This window comes from Lathyrus oleraceus, chromosome 1, assembly GCF_024323335.1.
Source record: "Lathyrus oleraceus cultivar Zhongwan6 chromosome 1, CAAS_Psat_ZW6_1.0, whole genome shotgun sequence".
NCBI classification, from domain to species: domain Eukaryota; kingdom Viridiplantae; phylum Streptophyta; class Magnoliopsida; order Fabales; family Fabaceae; genus Lathyrus; species Lathyrus oleraceus.
In genome coordinates, this window is record NC_066579.1 from 260,589,988 (window position 1) to 260,612,974 (window position 22,987).

Genomic DNA, 22,987 nt, shown 5'->3' on the forward strand with positions numbered 1-22,987 from the left:
CATCTGCTTCACCTTAGCCCCTCAATGGCAAGGTTAAGAGCACCATTAACCCTATTCCAGTTGGCTTCAATGCCTAACCCTTTGTGTGAGCCTGATTGTTTGGTTATAGTGTGTGCTGGATGACTTTAATTGATTGATTGCTTACCCCATATACACATGTCTGCTTGCATGCTTTGTGCATTTATCATCATCAATTACTCATTAGTGCATGATCATTTCATTTGTCTCTGTGACATATCTTTGTTGTTTGCCCATTGAGGACGATTGTAAGACCATCCATTGGCCATTGTTCCTATGATATGGAAGTGAGTATAAGACCATCTCATTGGCCACTCATCTTCTCTTTGCTTGATGCATTTGCATTTGTTGTATGTGAGGATGCAATTGTAAGTCCCTGCAAGTTGGCATTTGCTTTCCTATGATCACATGTTGGATATTGGTATAAGCCCAGACAGATTGGCATCCGGTATCCAAGTTTCGTTTTGTTTAGGAGATTGGAATAAGTCCAGCTATTGGCTTCCGACATCCTTGTTTCTTTGTTTGGGAGATTGGTGTAAATCCATCTATTGGTATCCGGTATCCGCTTTTGTTTGTGAGATTGGAGTAAGACCATTGAGTGGCATCCGGTATCACTTGTTTGCTTATTTTGTTGTTGCTCATTGCCTATTCCAAAGGACACACTTGAGTCATCTTCTATATGATTTCAAGAGGTGAACCTTCTAGGAAGTTTTACAATCCATTTTCATTCATTCATCCCCATTATGTCCTAAACCTTTTCACACATTACTTTCAAACTTGAAATAAATACTGTGCAAACATCTTCATGTTTTCAAATCAAAAACCTGGACCCCAAGTCCTTGACTTTTTCAAACTCCCTTTCATAATACTTCTTTGAATCAATCTTAATCATACTTTGACCCTGCTTTCATGAACACTCATAATCAATTAACTTCACCCATTCAATTGTTTTGGCTCTGTCCATTCCTGCTAAGTTTTCATGCATTAGCCATAGGTTTCAATTATCATTGTGGTTGATGTAAACCTCACCCTATCCTTAGTGAGTCGACTATAAGACTTCCGTACTGAAAACAGGGTTAACCCCTCTAGTACGTCGAAGCTATCCTCGCATGGTGGATGTTGGTCTTGGTCGAGTTTTCTCCCATTGATAATGAAAAGCCTCAAGTGCTATTGTTTAAAATTGAACTCACAAACCTTTTGGAAATCTTTTAGCCGAACTACGGCGTTTTGATCCTTACCTTTGATGGAAGGTACGTAGGCAACGGGTTCATCCGTTCGAACACAAAAACAATAAAAATTGTATATTCTTTTCTCATCATCCCAATCATGTTTGCACAATAATATTTCATAACAAATAACATTTTAGCACAACAAGTGTGAAAAGGGCTCCCTAGGAGTACCTAGGACGTAGTGGGTGCCTAACACCTTCCCATTGCGTAATTTACCCCTTACCCAGACTCTCTGATCTTTTCATTAGTTTTCTACGCGTAAAACTTCTTAGGCTTTTGTTCGCTTTTTAGCCAGTCCTTTGGATAAATAAAAGTGCGGTGGCGACTCGAATTCATTGTATGCTTTGCTTATGGTTTAATCAATAAATCATATAGCGACGAATACACCGCTACACCTATTGCCTGAGCGTTCCTAAAACGCAAACAAATTCATTGATTTTTCTTCTCCTAAGAACACGTTAACTCCTTCTACTACAGGCGAGTAAGTCTCCAAAGGTCGAGCATCCGGTAGATTGCGTAGTAACGTCGTTCGTCCAAAACCCAATCCATAACCCCGTAGTTAGGCGAACTACGGCTTACTCTGATTCTCATTCCAGATGAGATACGTAGGCATAAGAAGCGATGTCTTAGCGAGCACAATTACCCTTAACCCCTAGGTAATCAAGCTACGAAGACTCTGATTCTCATATTCATATGAGATACGTATGCAGTGGATGCGACATCCGTGCGAGTCATTTTCTTTTGACCCCTTTTTTTTAGTAAATAATACATTAGATAAACCCACACCCTTTAGACAAGAACTACAAAAGTGGATCCCGTAGAGTACTACGGATGCGTAGGGGTGCTAATACCTTCCCTTCGCATAATCGACTCCCGAACCCAAGATTTGGTTGCGAGACCCTGTCTTGTCCTTTCCTTTTTCCAGGTTTACTTCGAGCGTTTCCTTTCCCTCCTTTGGGATAAATAACGCACGGTGGCGACTCTCCTGTCTTTCTTCGCCGGTTGTTTTTTTTCGCATTCCATTTTTTTGGTTGCGACAGTACCAACATAAAAATGAGGTATCAAAACCTCGTAGTTCGTGGTATCAATTTCAAAGTGAGTGCATTTCTTTTAACAAAAATTTAAGTTTGAAAGGCACAAAGGCCTAAAAATGGTTTGAATGAGTGTTAGTTCTTTTTGGCTTTTGAAATTTTAAGTCAAGTATAGTTAAATTCATTTATAACTTTGATTAAGAAAATGAGTTTGAAAATGCAATGGCGTAAGGCCAAAGTTTCTAGTTTGCAAAAATGGTCAAAGTTTAGAAATCAAACAACACAAGCAAAGAAGATTTTAAAAGGAGGAGAGATTTTGAAATTAAAGAAGTAGGGAGGAGATGAAAAGACTAATCCTAAGCACAAAGTGAAAAGTTGAGAGTTGAAAAGATCTGACCAATGAGCTGCAATCCAATAGACAAGAATGTCCTATAAAAACCCAAATTTCCCTTGGACTTTAGAATCAAGCAATAAATAATGCACAAAATATCAACTCGAAGAGCAAGGCATCAAATAAAGATAGCCACATCCAATCTTAGCAACTCCATGATCTTCTTCAAATTTGCCCATGTAGCAGATGAATTTCAAGATGGCACAAATCACAGGTTCAATATAAAAGTTTCACCATGATCATGTTGCAAATGAACTCAGATGGATCTTCAATGATGTATCATATGGAGTTTCAAATTTCAAGCACCTGGTTACATGATAGTTGGCATTGGCCAAGTCCTTTGCATAGGGAGTGTTGCCTAAATTCTAAGTCCAATTGTCTCAGATCAAACCAACAGTCCACACAAGATATTTTTTAGGGTTTTTGTTCTTATTATGTACATTAATGGTCAAAGACCACACAAACAAACACAATATACACAAACAAAATATATCACAAAAGGGGGGAGTAATGAGATGAAGTGGTGTATCTACTATGTGCTGATAAACCCGGTGATTGTTTAGTACTAACAGTTAAGGAAGTAATAATGGTGTGCTCCATGTTGGAGCATCGAGAAGGACATCTGGTCATGGTCCTTGTATCTATGAAAAAAAATCTATATGTATTAGTATTATTAATTGATATTTTGATATTGTAAGACCCCAATTTTGACCCTAAGATCCCTCATGCTATCTCATCATTTTGCATTGGCTTTGGGATCACACCTTGGCATCCTCCTTACCCTTCAGTCATTGGGTTTGCATTGGAAGAGATCACCAAGCACTATTTGATTGTATCATAATTTATTTTCCTTTGTTTACTAACCCAAATACCAAAAATATGTCTATGTGTAGCTTTGTTTCTTTTGTAGGAAGTGTATGTGTCCACCTATGCCTCATCAAGCTCACAACTAAGGTTTGAGACACCCAATGCAAAGATAAAGACAAGGAAAGGTTCAAATTGGTTCTAAGCATCATATATGGATCCCCGTGTTATTAATTTGTCAATTTGATCAAGAATTCATGGAGAGTTTGAAGCTTGTTTGCCTTGGAAACCCTATTTCATATGGGTATCTTGTGTGACTTCCTCAACAAGTTTCTTCATAAATTGATCAAATATTTCAAAGGATACTTCATTTTACATAATCTTATGCATATCTGATCCTTCATGAGCCCCAAATATCAAGATAAATTTAAGGTTGCAAATTGGTTCAAAGAGGTTGACTAGAGAGAGTCAACTGGTCAAAACTAGGGTTCCCTAGACCTTATCTCCTATAATATTTGTCATATGAAAATTATTCAAAGAGAAAATGTACTCCTTATGACATTCCAAACAACTTTCATGTTGGCATCAAGAGCTAATTTTGCTTGTAAAATCATTTTTTATGGTGAAAGATTATAGGTCATTTTGTTTGTGCCCTAGTTAGGAGGTCAACTTTCAAGGACCATAACATGCTCAATTTTTATGATATGAAGGCCATACTAGTTTCATGATCAACTTAAATACTTCATATTCTACTTTTATTCTTTGATAAATTTTAAGTTCAACTTTAAAGGGCATGTGCCAAGAGGAAACATTACAGGTCATTTTGGGTCATTACCATTGAACAAGCATTTTTTCTCAACTTCTAAAATCCATAACTACCTCATGAAAGATTCAAATTGTGTAAAATTTGTGACGGAATTTAAGAGGAGTGAAATAGCTACAATTTGGTGAAGGAACCATTTCCATTTAAAGCTCATAGAAAAAGTTATTCAAGGTGAAAGAAGTGGTCATTTGACTTGGTACTTAGAAAATTTTCAACTATGTTTTATTTCTTAAACTTCCACCTCAAAATTCATCATGATCCAATATCCAAATGGAAAAGTGTTCAACATGAAAGTTGTTCCCCTTGATGTCACCTTTCCAAATAATCCAAGATCACTTCAGTTGGACAAGAATTGAGGGACTTGTGTATGGTTCCTTTATTGGGTTTGTTTTGGAAACTTTTGCACTCAAATGATTAATTCTTTTTGCATGCTCCTATGTGATGACTTCAGTACCAAATGTACACGAATTAGAAGTGGATTTCATCATTGGTTAGGCCTAATTCAATTCCCATGCACCCATACACAAGATTACTATTTTTGGCCAAAATTGAAATGGTGCAAAACTGAATTCCATAGCCTATAAATACAAGCGCATTGCTTCAAGAATAACATACACACCCTGCCCAAGCCTTGCCAAGCTAACTCAGGACCCTGCTCCATAGAATTCCTTGAAGATTTCTTTGAAATCGAGTTTGAATTTCTCCTTCTATTTTGGGACTCAAACTCCAAGGATTCATTGTCATTTTCATCTCAATTGATCACTACAAGCATAAGGAGGAAAAACCAAGTGGATTCACATTGAGATCATGTCAAATCACTGCTACCCGAAGGTGATTTTTCAAAACTTCAAGCCTTTGATTCTCACTTAATTATCCTTTATTCTCTTTTATTATTGGTTGTCTGAAGTCCTACCAATGTAGACAATAGGATTGAGTTGCTTTGAGGTCAAATCGAAGTAACTCATATCATGTACCTCAAAATTCAATTCCTCATATCTCTCAATATATTTGGAATTTGACAAAATTGAGGCTAAATTCAAGCTCCTAAGCTTTTTCTCTTTAAAATAGTGTCCTTACTTTTCATTTTTTGAATGGTTGAGGGTGGACTAGTCCGGTGAGATCCATCGGAGAAGACAACTGGAGCTAGGGCTCCGGTGATGTGTTGGCAAGGTTCCAACCATTGATCTTGAGTCCACGTTCTAATCTTGATCGCTCCTTCTAATTACCACTTGTACATGTGTGTTGATTGTGGACTATGGTGGATGATACGCGCTTGGCCATCAGATTTGCCACCTCAATTAATGAGGGAGATCTGATGGCCCTCATTTTTTCTATTTTCTATTTTTATTTTCTAACTTATACACGTTTTAATGATTAGAAGCTTTGGCCTTATGCCGATGAATTTTAAAATCTTTTCTTAATAAAATTTGTAAATGAACTTAACCATATCGATTTTAATTACAAAAAGATAAAAAGAACTAACAAACCCATTCAAAACTTTGGCCTTTTGTGCCTTCTTATCAAACTTTTATTAAAAGCAATTCACTAATTTTTTTTGAAATTTTTACCACGAACTACGAGGTTTTGATCCCTCATTTTTATGTTGGTACGTAGGCATAAGACCGAAAGTCTTGTCAAACACAAAAATATAATTAAATTAATTTTATTCTCATCCCCTCATTCCCTTTTTTTATCAAACATAATTTTGACCAAAACTCTTGCATACAAGAAAGGGCTCCCTAGGAGTACCTAGGATACTTTGGGTGCTAACATCTTCCCTCTGTGTAACCAACCCCCTTACCTGTAATCTCTGGAATTTTATTAGTTTTGATTTGAAAACTTCTTATTTTTGGGTTTTGTTCGTACTTTTGCCATTTTCCTTTGGTAATAATAAAAGCGTGGTGGCGACTCTGGTTTTTATTGACGTCAAGTTTATCCATAACTTGATGGTCAAGAATTTACCGCTACAAATATCAACTACAAATTGATTTTTTGTGTAAGACTAAGTATGTAAATGATTGCATACTTATATATGTTAGTTAGTAGGATTATATTATACTAACTATGTGGTAGTAGATTCATGCATGACTAAGTCTGTGAATGATTATATGATTTCCTATTTGGTTTGGAGCAACTGAATGGATTATATGTAAGCATATGAATGTTAGGGCTTCTGACTTCTACTGCTACTAGTGCTTAACTCTAATACATGGAAGTTTTTGCTGCTTAAATTCTCTAAAGATCAAATACATCTACTAGTTGTCACTTTTTCTCATGGAAGAAGTGATATTTATCTTGAAGAGTTGTTTTTCCATAATTTTTCAAAGGGAGAGATTATTGTTCCTATTGGATTGGTCCTTTGGATTGGCTGAATTTAGAAAAACAACAACTTGGAGAAGTGTTCAAGTATTCAAGATTGGTCTAGCTATATAAAGTTGTATGGAACCGCAAAAGGGGCACATACTGGACACAATACTCCAGTATGTTGGTTCGACATCTGGTCCTTGTGCAACAGGCGGCAGACTACTGCATTTTGGAGTATGTTCTGTAGAAGATTTGTTAAAGATTTTATTGTTATTAATTTATCAATATTATTAAGTGATTTATTTGACAGTTGAAAGAAGATTCATATTTAAATAAAGATTTATATTTGAATTTAAAATAAAACAAATAATATCTTGTTGGAGATATTCAAGGAACAAATCAAATGTTCAACAAATTCTGAATTAATTTCAGACGAAAATCAATCTCAAATCCATGAAGAAAAACCCAGAGTTGTTTGCTATATAAGGATCCCAAACTTACATTAGAAATCAAGCATTTCCATTGAGATTTTAGAGTGATAGGGTTTACAATAGTCCTTGTAATTTTTATGTACACCTCTATGTTTCAGTAACTTGGCATAGAAGTTTTGTCTAGTTGACTTGTAAATTCAACATTGTTATGTACACGTCTATGCTTCAGTAAATTGGCATAGAAGGCTTGTCTAGTTGAGTTGTAATATTCAACATTATTTCATCTTGTTAAGATTGAAGTTGATCACTATGGTTTAGTGGTTGTTTGCCCCTGTCACTGGTTTTGTGACAGAGAAGAAAATGAGTAGGTTCTGATGTTTAAGGGGAGGCTCTAAAGAGAAAGTCACAGGGTAGTGTTAGGAAAAGGTGGTGGATAACATAGGGTTTGGTGTTGCTTGTAAGACTAATTGTACTATACTACTAATAAGTGATTTTCCTTTCTCAGGTTATTGACTGAGCTCCCCCGACATAGGTGTAGTTTCACCGAACTAGGTAAACAATTTATTATGTTCTTTATTGCTTTTCTACTCTATCATCTAGTAATCGTCATTGTATTGATTTTAGTTTGTCTTGTCGAACTTGTTTTCGAGCATCGAGTTCGACATATGTCCCATGTGGAACATGTAGCGGGGTATTCGTTACCATTAGAGATATTGACTAAATCCAAGGTAAATCATACAAGTCGAGTCGCCACCGCACTTCTATTTATCCAAAGGAATGGTTAGAAAGCGAACAAAAACCTAAAAGTTTTAACAAAAACTAGTAAAAGAAAACAGAGATCTGGGTAAGGGGGTTGGTTATGTAATGGGAAGGTGTTAGGCACCCAAAACATCCTAGGTACTCCTAGGGATCCCTTCTCATACTTGTTGTAAAGGTTATTGTTTTTTGTGAAAATTTGTTTTGTGCAAACATGATTGGAGAGATGAGAAGAGAATATACAAGTTTGTTTACATTTTGTGTTTGGATGGATAAACCCATTGCCTACGTACCATCTTATAAAAAGATTAGGATCAAAACCTCGTAGTTCGGGGTAAAAATCTCAAAAAAAAATAGTTGGTGAATTGATTGGTCCAAAAACCTTAAGGTCTTTTGTTATCAAAGGGAGAAAACTCAACCAAACCACAAATCCACCATGTGAGGATAGCTTCAACATGCTAGTGAGGGGTTAACCCTATAATAAGCATGGAAGACTCATTGTCCATTACTAAGGATATAGGTGAGTATTACATCTACCACAAAGATAACTCAAACCTAATAGCTAAGGGTTATGGAAAGTTTGATTAAGAAAGTGGCCATTGAAACCACAAAAGACATTTGAATGGGTTATATTTACCAATTAGGAGTATATACAAAAATGGTCAAAGTTGACTTAAAGATTCAATTCAAAATAAGTGTTATAAAAAGAAAGTTTGAAAGTCAAAAGCATAAGGCTTAGGTTTCTAATGTTGAAAACAAAGGTTAAATGTTTGCACAAAGAGTTTTGGCTTGGGTTAGAATGGAGAGAAGAAGAAGAATGGCTAAGTCCTATGTAAAGCAAAAAGATGAGGGATGAAGAATCAAAACCATAATGGAGTTCCTCTCTTGAGATCATATTGATGATCCAAGTAGCTCCCATCCTTTGGAATAAGCAATCACAATAAAGCATAAGCAATCAAACAAGTCTCATAAGAGATCCTCAATGTGTCTTGTGTCTTTCACTTTGGATGAACATGGCAATGGTCCTCCAATTAAGCTCAAATGGAAACTCCTAGCACAAAAGCACACACATCAAAAGTTCCATGAAGTAAAACAAGAATGGACAAGAGTGAGTTTAGAGATTTGGTCCTTTTAATCCATCTTCATCATTAAGGTCCATTTACTCCAATTTGTGCATAAGGAAAGTCCTAGAATCTAAGTCCAATTCTCCATTCTTTGCATAGGGAAAGTCCTAGAAACTAAGTCCATTTCTTGGCATTTGGTCCACAACAATCAAAACAAAAACACAAGCACAATAGTATATACACAATTATGTGCTCAAGTGAGCAAAAGGCAAATGGCATTAACATAAACATGTGCTCAAATGAGCAAAGAGAAAAGCAAATGGATAATATGTGCAAGAATAGTAAATTGCATAAAAGTAAAGAACAAAAAGTAAATGTTAATTGTCAATAGTTAGTGTTAGTAGTTAGTGTGCCATAAGGCAAATTTAGCGCTATGTTAAGCAATCGTAATTGGACTTATGTAGAAGTCACAACTATCTGAGACCGGTCAATAATAATGTAGGCAACAAACACAAGTTAGGAGTCTTGATTAGTGAACCAAGTCCCAACAACTTGCCATGCCAAAAAGGAAATGAGAATTGATCTTGTATTGGTATAAGTCTTTTGCATGATTTAGGAAACAACCTATCCTTAATGCAAAGCCATTCACTTGATCAATTGATCAAGATGAATTAGATTTGAATCAAGGAAGATTAAGTCTCCCTAATCAATGTTAACTTATCAACCTTCAACTCATTGATCAAAAAGAAAAAGGAGAAGAAGAAGAAGGAGATGGATAAGAGAAATGGAAAATGGCAAAATTAAAGTGCATTAAATGAAATAACATGTACCAATCCACATATGTTGACCAATGGCATTGAAAGTCAAAGTCAAACAATCAAAAACAGAAGTGAGATGAAGATTGGAAGTCAAGAAATGAACAAAATATTTTTGGCATTTTTATTATTAAAAATAAACTTGAATTAAAAATAAAAGAAAGGTCAAACTTCAAAATCACTTCAAATCAACCTTGAAAGGTCCAAGTGATTTATCCCAAGTTCAACAAGGTCAAACAAAGTTTGACAAAAAAAATTCAGCATTTTTAAAAGTCAGAAACTATTTTTTATCAATTAAAAATGAATAAAAATAACCTAATTGAACTAAAATCTCAAATAAATCTCAAATCAATTTAAAAATTGATGAGAATATTTTTCATAGATCCATCATCATTCAAATAGGTTAGGAAAATATTTTTGTATTTTTTGAATATCAAAAACTATTTAAAATGAATTAAAAATAACCAGAAAAGAGAAAATTCACAAAAAATATCAAATGACAAAATAAAAAATATTAAAAATCAGAAATAGAAACTAGAAATTATTTGGAGACTAATGCAATTGGTCCCATAACTTTTGGATAAAAAATGAAAGAGATGTTGATTTTTGAAATAAAATGGAATTAAAGAAAATAAAATGGAAATTAATAAAATCAGAAAAAGCCTGGCGCGTTGGATGAGATTCATTAAATGATGTGGCACATCAGATGGCTCACAGGCGCGCGCGTACCAAACACACTAGTCAACTGAAGCGCAGGGTGCATTAAAAAAAGTCATAACAACTGAAGGTCCAGATTAGATCTGGAAAAGAGATCACACGGTCCAGATTTGATCTGGAGTTGGGACGGCCACCGGAGTCACCGTCTTCTCCGGTGAGACCTCCAGCTCCGGTGAGAATTGCAGTCATGGCAAACTCAACCAAATGGAGCGATCTATACATCAATTGAAAGAGGAAGTGATGTACATCACTCCTATACCATGCACTTCCACTCTAGATCCCTATAAATGGAGAAATCAGAGCTGGAAGTATGATGGTGTTCATCATGAACTTCATGTTTTTGCAAAATTGAAAGCACAAATCAAATGCCTCTATTGAGAGGACTTCAGGCAGACCAAAGAACACAAGAAATAAGCAAAGATCAAAGAGTTTCGAAGAGGAAAAGTTCTGTTATCCACCTTTGAAATGCAGGTCTTGAGAGCACGATTCTTCACAACCAAAGCTTGCAATGAGATTTTGTGGTGAAGAGGAAGCAAGGCTGAGGAATTATAGGTCTGAAAATCAACCAAGGAAGTTGAAATTCAGATCTGAATTTTTTAGAGAAAAGTGAAAATTCCTTTAGTGAAGGTTATGGAGAGAATTCTGCAGCATTTCAGGTTGAATCAGGGTGAAGAATGAGAGCTTACATGCCATGTATTTATAACCAAAGCCATGCTGAAAGTGTGATTTCAAATTTGCATGAATGGAAAGGGCCTCCATGCATGGGCCTGTACAGGCGCATGGAGGGCCCAATTCCACTTGATTTGGCAAGTTGAGATCACAAATGAATGAAATGGACGTGCAACATAGATGTAATCAGCTCATGCATGGCAATTGAATCAAGTTTCCCAAAAATGCACTAAAAGTTCTCCTCTTCGAAAATGATATTTGCCAAATCCAAATATGGTCATGTGAGTAATGGTTGGAAAGGTCTTCATGTAAGGAACAAATGTTATGTTGGGCAAAAATCCATTTGAAATGTGGAAATTTATGAAATTTGAGTTTAAAGTGCAAGGTGCGTGACATGTCAAAGCAAGGTTTCCAAATTTGGCCAATTTTCAAGCCCCTCTGTTTTGAGGATGAAAGCCTCAAATGAAAACATCTCCAACATAAAAGTTGTAGATATTTTCAATACAGTCAAAATGGACTTAAATTTTGCATCATTTAGATTTTTGACGAAAGAGTTATGGGCACTTGAAGTTGGACTTTTTTTACTTTTAATGCCTTTGGTCAAAAAGGACCTATAATGTCTTGCATTATCACATGTATTTCCTTTGTGATTTTGAAATTTTGTTAAACATAAAATTTGAAATAGACATCTTAAGCTTTCCAATGCATTTAATCCCACCTCAAAATCATAAAAAATGAATGAGTTATGTCCTTGGGAAGTTGACCTAAAATTAGGGTTTCAGTCAAAATGACCTATAATGTATTGGAATGACAGATGGTCTTACAAGGTTCAAATCAATTTTTGATGAACATGAAAGTTGTTCATATGGTCTTTAAGAACAACTTTTTCTTTTGGAATCATCTCCGTTTGACCAACACATAAAAAGTTAGGTCTCAGTGCATTTCAAAATAGTCAGATGAATTGACTTATCAACTTCTCAAGTCCACAACCCATATCTTGATGAATTGATGATTGAGGGCACTCAAATAAGTTCAAATATGCATGAAATGATAAATTAAAGAACTTCCCTTGATTGTATTTGATCATGGGTTGAGGTTGCTTCATGAGCAAGGCATTGTGGTGCATAGATGAATTAGGGTTTCTTTGGGGCACAAACCTCAAACCCTTTGACTTGCTTTGATCAAAATGATGAATTGAGGTTCTAGGGAGGCATATTTGATGGATGAGAGCTTTGGGAACCATTACCATGCTTGCTATTATCTCCTCTTGACCTTACCATTGCATAAGTGATCTCTTTGAGGCTCTTGACCTTGTGATGGCTCAAGCTATAAATAAAACATGTTAGGGACATATTTTTGTGCTTTTGGTTAGTGAACAAAATAAGAAAAGCAATGATGTACAATTCAAGCATGCTTGGTGATCTCAAACCACTCACAAGGAGTCCCACCCAAAGGCAAGGGGAACCAAGATGCTTATGATCCTTGAGGCAATGCCAAATGTTATGATGCCATGAGGGATCTTAGGGACAAAATTGGGGTCTTACAGAACAGAATTTCAAAAACTCAAGTTCACGGTAGCAAGCACTACTTTAACATTCATCTAATGATGACAATCTTCATTGCGTAATTTTATAAAGAAATTTTGGTAAGTTCAGAAGCACGAGAATTAAAAACCATGTTAATGTGTGAAGATTTGAGCAAAAAGTCAGTACAAGGAAGATGCAAAAAAATTGTGTAAATTGTGAAGAAAAAGGAGAAAAAATGTGTGTTTTCCCCTGAAAGTCTTGAGCCCACGATGCAACTCATCAAGGCACGATGAGGCTTGTATTATAGTGTGATACTGCATTTTTATTTGACACGCTTTTTGCTATTTAAAGCATCTTTTGGCCACTTTTTCAAGGGTTCCGGATTAGAGATAGAAAGTGACAACTAGGATCATTCAATGAGACATTTTGGAGCATATTAGAGTCATTGGAGAGAAATTCTTCCATAGATTTTGATGATGAATACCTCTCCACTCTTGGCATATGTTATCTTATCAATGAGTTGTCAAGTTTCTCTATATTAGGTCATTTTAATATTAACCTTGTTTTACTCTGTTGGATCATATGTCTATTTGATATTTGTTTAGTACTTTTAATGTTATTATGTTATTTAAATTATTCTTGTGTTTAATGTCTTTTGTCGCTTACGGGTGTACGAATAAATCTAGATAATTAGGAATTTCTGACAGATAGTCTAATTAACTGAACTAGCCAATTTATTCAACTTGATAATGAACTAGGAATAAGAATTTAGATGTTGTTCCTAATGAATTAACGCACTTAGAAAGTCTAATTTATCTTTGAATTGGCCTAAGGAATTAGGGAATTACCATATAAATTAGTGAGCTACACATCATAGAATTAGGCGTAGTGGTTATGTTAATTCGTAGTGAAATAATAATATGATTGAAACTCAACAGGTACACAATTCATCAACGGGTAAAAATAAGGGGATTCGGTAAATAGTCCTAATCGCCTTCGCAATCTTGAATTTCATCTTTTTAAACTCTCGATTTAGAACCATTTTTCTAATGAAAACCCCCTTTCTTTTACTTAATATTGGACATAAACTTCTTGTTAAATTACAATCCTCGTGGAGACAATCATTTTATGATTACTTCGATGTTATTGGTACACTTGCCGAGAGGTCATCAAGTTTTTTGCGCCGTTGTCAGAGATTGTTGATTTCAACAAGGCAATTTTTGTGCGACATTTGTTTTTTTATTTTTATTTTTAGATTTAAATTTGAATTTTCTTTGTTGCTAGTTATTAGCTGTTTATCTTTAATATTTTTTTTGTTTCTAATTATTAGTTGTAAATACTTAGAATTTAACTTTTATTTTATATTTTTATTTTCTATATTTAATTTTTGTTTTATTATTTTATTAGTGGTTTTATTTTTTATTTTTTAATTTTTAATTTTTAACTTTATTTTTATTTTTATTTTTATTTTTTTTTATTTCCACTCTTATTCTGTTCTTATTTACTAGTTCAGTGTTATTAAAGATATTTTTCTTTTGATTGTGAGTGTGAGGTAAAAATGACATGCGTGATGGAGCAGACTTTCAACTTACTCCGTTAACATAACTTGAAGTGATATCAAAGAAATTGGCTTCCTATACTCGAGTTCAAACAAATGTCAATTCGGTCAAGATCCTATAGTGTGATTAGACATGACAACATAACCCATACTTGCAAGTACCCACTCGAACTCGCCCCGAAGTTGATAGGGAAATCTATTTTGATTGGGTTGGGATCAAGTTTGGGTTTGCATCGGAGTATGTTCATATTGGTAAGCTGACTGCTAAGAGTGATGTCTAGAGCTTTGGTGTAGTTCTTTATGAGCTTACCACTGAGAGGAGAGTTGTGGAAAGAAACTTACCAAGAAACGAACAAAAGCTTTTGGAGTGGGTAAGATCTTATGTATCTAATTCTAAGAAGTTACATCATATTATCAATCCTTAACTTGAGGGGCAAGATTGCACCAAATCAGCTCATAAACTTGCAATCCTAGCAAACAAGTGTCTAATGAAGCAACCAAGGTCTCACCCAAAAATGAGCGAGGTAGTTGATATTCTTGACAATATTATCAACGAGATCGTTCCTATGGATAAACACATTTCCCAAACTGTTGCAGAAATTGGAGAAGGAAAATTAATAAATTTATCTGTAGAGGATGTCGAACTTGGTGATGAGTGATCTGCATTCATATCAAGGGAAGAAAAATCTTCCCATATGGTTGCCTATTAATTGCAATGTTCAATTATCACTTAGTTTCAGTAGGTGAAATCAGATTTGTTAAGCATATGGTTAACATAATGATCTAAGTCATTTTTGTATTAATTAATAAATGCTTGCACATGATAATTTTGAGCAAAGATATATGTATATGACCTTCTAGATCCTAACTAGGAATGTAGTCATGAAAGCAAGGTTTGGGTATTGAAGAAATTATGTGTATATATCGAACTACATACAATTCATTGAACAACTAGAATTGTAAGACTCTGAGTTCACTTGTATGAATTGAGTTACTATTCCACCTTTCAAGTTTTCTACGAATACGTGGTTTGTTTAACAACTATCATTCACCTACTTTGATAGTTATTAGTAGTAACAGCCAATCAAGAATAAAGTCAAACTTGGATGACAGGGAACTAATATTATTAGATATAAGATTGAAGTTGATTCAGTAAATATACATAGTTAAATACATGGTTATTCTTTTTGTGTCATAGTTGGTGCAACGAACAAACAGAAAACAAATATGAGTTCGTTCATAATTAACTCACATGTATTTGTTTTGTTGTTTATATTTGTTATGATATGAACAATACTATGTTGACTGTCATACCCCAAAATATGCTCTCCCGTTTTCATCTTTTCATCCAACCTTGACTTAAGACTCATCTGTACACATTCATGCTTCATTCATATGCATCATTCATTCATGTTGACACTTGCTAATTGATCATCATAGATTCAAAGCTTGTGGCTTACAAAGTTAGGGTTAGATTGTGGATCAAGTTCTAGAAATAGGACATGGCTTTTCATATGTTCATCATGGGATTGAAACCCTAATATCTTGAGATATGGATTCAAGGAGACCTCATTATGACATTCTTCTGAGTATCAAACCATAATTCTTGGCTATGCTACTATGGAATCTTGTTATTGGATCATGAGCATTGGTCGGATCATCCAAACCCTAATCATGGGCCCATATGATGGGGACTTGTCTGTGAAGCTCATGCTTGGTTTGAAGACCTTGGTTAGGTGGCGTGCACCATGAAACCCTAATCAGGAAGCCTTGGTTCTTAACCATTATATCATGTATCAAATACCCTATAGGATCATGGAAATCATTCATTTGACATACATGTCTACATACTTGGGATTTCATCTGATTCAAGGTCTTGTTCAGGTGTCCATACATATGCATTCAACTTGGTTATTCCTAATCCATTGGTTCTAGGCCGATGGTGCTTTCAAGTTCATAGGTCCATGGTCATTGCATCATGGTTCATGATTGCATTGGTTCTTGATCTTTTGGTCCATTGTTCTTCATTGTCCTATTATGATTCATTGTGAATTATAGGCCATTAATCCTTGGTTTATCCATTTATTTTAGCCCATTTTATCATGCCTTCATAATTCAAATGTTTAAAGGTGATTGACTCATTCGCTTTTAAGTCATGGATCAAATTGGATTTTCAAGTAAAATTCATTTTTTGAAGACATTTTGTTTAACATTTAATCCTGGATCATTTCATTCAAGTAAATGATTATTCAATCATTAAAATAGCATTTACATTGTCAATTACAAAAGGAAATGCAAAAAATGCAATTTTTACAAAGGTTGACTTTTGGTCAACTGTTGATTTTTTGGTCAACCAACCTTTTTTCCATAATCTAAACACTAATGTGCATTACATATTCACTCTTGCATTATTTCATGAGATTTTATCACCATATTGCTTCATGTCAAGAAAGCCATTTTGCACCAAGTTTGTCATGCCTTGAATTTGCTCATGCTTTCAATACATTTAGATTTTTCCTTGCAACCATGACCAATCACACAAACCAGGCCTTGCACTAAAATAGGCCTTGCACTAAAATCATGCAGCCATCAATCCAAACAAGATCAAACCAAGCATACATTCGAAGATTATGCCTAACCTATCCCATATTTCATAAAAGATAACAACTAACATGAACACATACATGCACATATTCATGATCTAAGCAGCCATATGCAATACAAATGACAAAAAGCCTTCCAAAATTCTACAGTAGACCTACAAAACAACAACAATCAACAGCAGGGAAATGGTTAACATGAGTTCAGTTCAACATCATTCACAATGTAGTAGCAGCATGTATATTCATCATGGCTAGCATCTTGTTCAATCCAAACCAATTTTCGTTGTTCTACACATGCTCAACCTGCATCAGGACCTAAACACACACATAGATGCTGCAATCCACACATACTTACCAATCATACTGTTACACAAGCATGAACCTGCAGGAACAAGCATTAAACCACCAACATGAGCAAGCCAGTCAACATACATTACACTACTACATCATTTGCATTACATAACAAACAACCATAGTATAACCATGTAGAACATGGATAGCATCTAAACAACAACACATCCATGCAGAAACCGTTGGAGTGCAACAAACAAATTGAATGGAAAAGCCTGTAGCATGCCTTGGTCTGTAGTTTGAATGCAATCACATGGTTCAATCACCAATTTGCTCCCAATAACATGGTTAAACTAGTTCCACAAGTCAGCCTGCAACCCCTAACTTGTATCAAGGTCCTCACCTAGACCTGCATCAAACAAATCCTACAACAATCGAGCTAACCAATTGACATAACTTTTAAAATTGAGAAAATCAATTAACATTAACATCTAACAACTCATTTCATTAATAGAGAATAAAGCTTCATTAACTTTAAACTGAACTGACATTTCCATCCAACAACAATTCATCTCACCAACTAATAACTTAATGACTAATATAGTTGTTTTCTTTTTCAACTAAACTTAACTGAACTTTCACCAATATAACAGAAATTGAACTGAACTCATATTCACTCAATCATTAACAGTTAAACTCCTTACACTGAATTTTTTCATTCACTAACAGAATTTTATTAACCTAACTAACTTCTCACTGAGTTCAATTCAATAACTAGCTGAGTTTGCAGTTGACTCGGTGAGTTGAATCTAACTAACTCCTACCCTCACTCCAATCCTCCATTTGATCTGAACCTTCTCTCTATATAATTTTCTCTTCACCCTCATTCAATCATTCTTACACACACTGATCAATACTCTCAATTTTCTCTCAGAATCTCTGCAACTTTTCTCCATTACCCTCACTCAAAGCTCATCTTCAGCAACCATTGAAGCTTCATATTGAAGCTTCAACGTGCTCGAGCTAGACTCCTGCAAAACCTCCGATTCATCACACTTTCTCTTGAATTCTCAAAACTCACGATCTCTCAGGATTCAGAAGAAGACGTTTCAGAAGAAGAAAGGGGAAGAAGAATCAGACGAAGAGGAAGAAGATTCAGATCGTACCTGATTTCCATCATCGGTGCTGGTGAGTGATCTTCTTTCTTCAATGATTTGCTTCATGCTGGTTACAGGGATGTAGAGGGGGGCTTGGGGAATCAAAGACCCAACCTATCGGTCTTTGGTTCCATGTGGTTTTGATTTAATTTTGAATCTAAGATTTATGGTTCTTCAATACATTTCTTCGGTTCAGATCTTTGAAAAAGAATTGGATTGTATTATGGTGATATTTGTAATCATGAGACGAAGGTGAAGGAGATGATATAGATTATGTTGACATTAGGGTTTCGCCGCCGCCGGAGGAGATCTCCAACGCGGCAGACATAAGTTAGCTCAGGATGAGGGAAATAATACGTTTAAATATCTGGTTGACTGGCTAACACGTGATTAACTTCTCCCAGCCTATTGCCGTGAGACATGCGTGACTTTGACTTGCATTCTCCCCTTCCATCCAATTCATCACTTTAAATTAATTAATTTTTAGAACTTGTTTAGATTTTAGAAATTAATTAGACTGATTAATTTTTAGAACTTGATTTAGGTTTTAGAAATTAATTAGATTAATTATTTCATTAGAGATTGATTAGATTTTAACTTCTAATTAGATTTGTTAGAATATGATTAGAAACTTTAGATTGTTAATTGATTAGTGTTGGTGATAATTAGATAGTTAGGTTTTAATTGAGTAATCTTTAGATAGGTTATACATAAACCAACTAATTCATTTCGTTTGATTAAGTTGATCAAAACATATTTTGATTAACTAAATTCTTTGATTGTGTATAATCCCCAGTCTATTTAAGTGATCAAAAGTCCATTGGTTACTTGGTAAGACCAGTTCATGTAATGTTGTGGATCTCAAGGCCTCAAGTTTAGTTTTCCAGTCAAGGCATCCCAGACAAATCAAGTAGTGGACTATTATGCAAGGAACGTCAAAGGTCTTCTTCAAGAGCTTGTCAATCGAGATTCAAATTGTGTGACATGAGGCTTAAACAATAGAGAAAGAGTGAGAGTGGAGAATTCCTTAACTCATTCTGAATATCTTTGGGTACGGGAAGAACGACCCAGTTGCTCATTGTATTCACCATCATCATAAGGAGCAGGAAGGATTCTTCCTCAACAACTTGAAACTTATGATGAGAATCACATGCCATCAGCCTTAAGTAGTAAAGAAGGGGTGAGAGTGGAGGATTCTTTAACTCATTCTGATCATCTTTGGGTATGGGACGAATGAACCAGTTGCTCATCGTATTCACCTTTATTCATAGAATTTAGTGTTCATATCCAATGACTGCCCAGTATTCTTCATCTTTCATTATCATATCTCTTTCCTTAGCAATCTCTTGTTGTCTTTGTTCCCTATTAGTTTGTCGAACTACGGAGCTCTGACTTTCTAATTACATGGTGAGAATACGTAGGCAAGAGGATTCAGATCCTCCACAAGCACATTTATTTATTCTTTCCTATTCTCCAAACATTACCATCCTTCAACAATATTTTATTGTCTTCTCTTTGGAACCAAATACTTTATCCCTTTGGATTCCATGTATACCTTTGGGCCAATAACCAATGCCCACCTTTTTATCAAGAGTTGTTTATCTCGTCAATAAACATTTCATTCCTTTCTTTTTTGGCCAATATGCATGTTTACTCTTTAGTTCAGAGTTTATTCCTTCATGGATTCAATATACCTTTATATTTTGATTTCAAATTGTTTGTTCTCCTGTAGTGATGCATTGTTTCCTTGGACCAAACATCATATTCCTTTGGGTCCATACATATCCTTTTAGGGCAATTTATCAGTACCGACCTTGTGAATCAAGAGATGTTTGTCTTGAGGCCAAACAATTCATTCCTTTCTTTATTGGCCAATATGCCTTTTACTCTTTGGTTCAAAGTTCATTTACCTTTATGGGTTCCTATGCCACAATTGTCTTTTGGTACAAGTTATATTTTTCATCACTTTAATCTCTCTTTTCTTTGTTTTCATAGTTTTATGAACTACATAGCTTTGACTTTCTCATTGCACGATGAGAATATGTAGGCACGAGAATGTGAATCCTTGGTGAGCATGATTATTCTTTATTCTACCTTAGGGCTCCATTCATATCTCTCATGATTTGTTATCTATCTTTAATCACAAATCATTCCCCTCAATGAAATACTTCCTTTCTTTGAAACCAAATGGAATTCCATACATACCATTTTAGGACGATTAGTCGGAGTCCACATTTGTACCAAGAGTTGTTTGTCTTGTCAAAAAACATTGCATCCCTTCTTTTTTTGGCCAATATGTCTGTTTCACTCTATGGTACAAATTCCATTCCCTTTATGGATTCCAATAACACTCTTACCTTTGGTTCCAAACCATACCCTTCAGTCACTTTTCCATTCAATTCTTTATACCTTAATTATTTCTCTCTATCACTCCATACACGTGTCATTATCTACTATTCACTACCTTCATTCACTTCATGTCATATATTGTTCTCTTTGAACCAAACACACTCTTTCTTTGAATACCATACATACTTTTTGGGCAAATAACCAGTGTATGCCTCTGAACCAAGAGTTGTTTTATTTGTCTTGTTAGTCCTCTTGTTTCTTAGACAAACATCTCCTTACTTACTTTGCAGCCGTATACAGGCAATACCCGTTTGTTTTGGCCATATGTCAGTTTTCCTCTTGGGTTCAGATATACATATCCTATGGATTCAAACAACATTATCCTTTAGTTCAAACCATACCTTTATCACTCTTCTTTCATCTTCCGTCATTAGTTCTATGAACTATGGAGCTCCGAATTCCTTATTGCACTATAAGGACATGTAGGCATGATGACATTAATCCTCTCTGAGCACTCTATCTGTTTATTTTTCTTTTCCTTTATTCTTTCGCGAGTAATCTTTAGATATAACACTCGTTCGAGCATAGAACGATCAAAAAGGTTTCCGTTTAGTACAATGAATGTGAGGGATGCTAATACTTTCCCCTTGCATGACCGACTTCCTTACCCTTTTTCTCTTCCCCCGGGTTTTATCAATGTTTTCCTTTCCTTCAGAAATAAATAAAGTTCAATGTCGACTCTGTTGTATGTTTGAGCGTACGATGCATTCGAGTATATTTCCGATAGCTTCACTGACATACTATAAATTCCTAGAATTATAACTAAACCAATTCAATTTAATTAGTAATTATGTAATTAGGTAATACAGTATTATAGCAACCCACTTTTTTCCTTGATAAAAAGGGGAGTTATTTCCTTGATTTTTTTAACCCAAATACCCCTAATTTTCAAAAAAAAAAACAAAATAACCCTGATTTAAAAAAATCCCAATCTACCCCACTTTTAAGAGGAGCCGCCAAACCAATTGGCGTCGGCTCCTAAAGTTAGAGAGGAGGCGCCAATTGGATCGGCTACAGCACATGGTGATTCCAATCCAATTGGCGCCCATGTGTTAGCTTGAAGAGGAGGCGCCAATTGGTCTGGCACCTTAGTGTAAAGTGAAATTTTTTGTGTTATAAATACAGGTGTTGTATGAATCATTTGTCCACATCTCATTTTATCATTTTGCAAACATGTTTGGTGTTCGTCGCCTCTATGGAAAGATGGTTTATTCGAGAGACAAACCTCCGATGGTGATGCTCTTCTGGAACATCAGTAGTTTCGATCAACTGAAGAGGGAGTTGGTTCATTGGTTAGATGGAAAAATACCAGAAGGGGAAAATTAGAAGTATTGAGAGACTCGATAGTATATTTGGTTGGGTGCGAGTCAAAACTGATAAGGATGCTAGGGAAATGATGTTTGAACGAGATGACATCAGTTTGATTATTGTAATCAGATATAAATGTTTTGTTTTAAGTTTGCTTATGTTGTAGTGATGTTTGTTATGAACCTTGTTGTAACAAAAAGATAATGATATATAAAAATCCAAGGTTACAAAAATTAAAAGGAGATACTATCTTATGATGCAGATGTTGCTCCTTGATTGGAACAGTTGTTCTTATTGTGTCCTGGTTGACGATATATACTATATAGTCTAATCATTTTATCAGTCGTATCCATTTCTATTCTAATATGTGTGTTGTTTGGCCGTCCTTTTTTCTTTCTTTGCATCTCGTCATTGTGCCAAACTATGTGACCTTCATATGGAGGCCAATATTCCTCCATTGGTAGCACTGAGAAGCTTTTGTTATACACATTCATGACTATAATGGCCTTGTAAACATCAGATAGATGGTTGTAAGCGTCCTGTCGAGTATGTGCGCATGTCGCAATGACATGGGAACAAGGAATACGGAAGGCCTGAAACTTTCCACAATCGCACCAACTTCTATTTAGTTTGACAACATAGGATAAATTTGGCCTCCTCTCATTGTGGTCCATTGTTTCTTGTACGCTGAAATTTTGCCTATGACGATCAAAGACTGTAACCGCGCGTGTGCTAGCTTTGATACTCTCCTCTTTCATCACTTTCATACAATATTCACTGAATATTTGACCCGACATTAACACTGCACTCTATCTTTCACCTTTGGTTGCGAAGGTAGAAGCCAACCTATAATAGGTTGTTCTAACCAAAGTTGTTATTGGTAGATTTCTAATGCCTTTGAATACGCCGTTCATGCATTCCACAAGGTTTATTGTCATGTGGCCCCATCGACAACCTCCGTCAAATGCCCTTATCCACTGCTCTACTATTATGCTATCCACCCATCTTCCTGCATCTGCATTAGATAATCTAATTTCATCACGGTAATATACCCAACATTCACCACTTTTTTGCAAAGGTTCT

General features: G+C 35.3%; 1 long non-coding RNA gene across 1 annotated transcript; it reads right to left on the minus strand.

Moving 5' to 3' along the window:
• Nucleotides 1-16,363: 16,363 nt before the first annotated feature.
• Nucleotides 16,364-18,835, minus strand: LOC127130010 (uncharacterized). The gene is made up of 2 exons (XR_007806410.1): nt 18,197-18,835; nt 16,364-17,439 (listed from the first exon to the last, which is right to left on the minus strand). It is a non-coding gene; the product is annotated as an uncharacterized LOC127130010 (long non-coding RNA).
• Between the last annotated feature and the right edge of the window lie 4,152 nt (nt 18,836-22,987).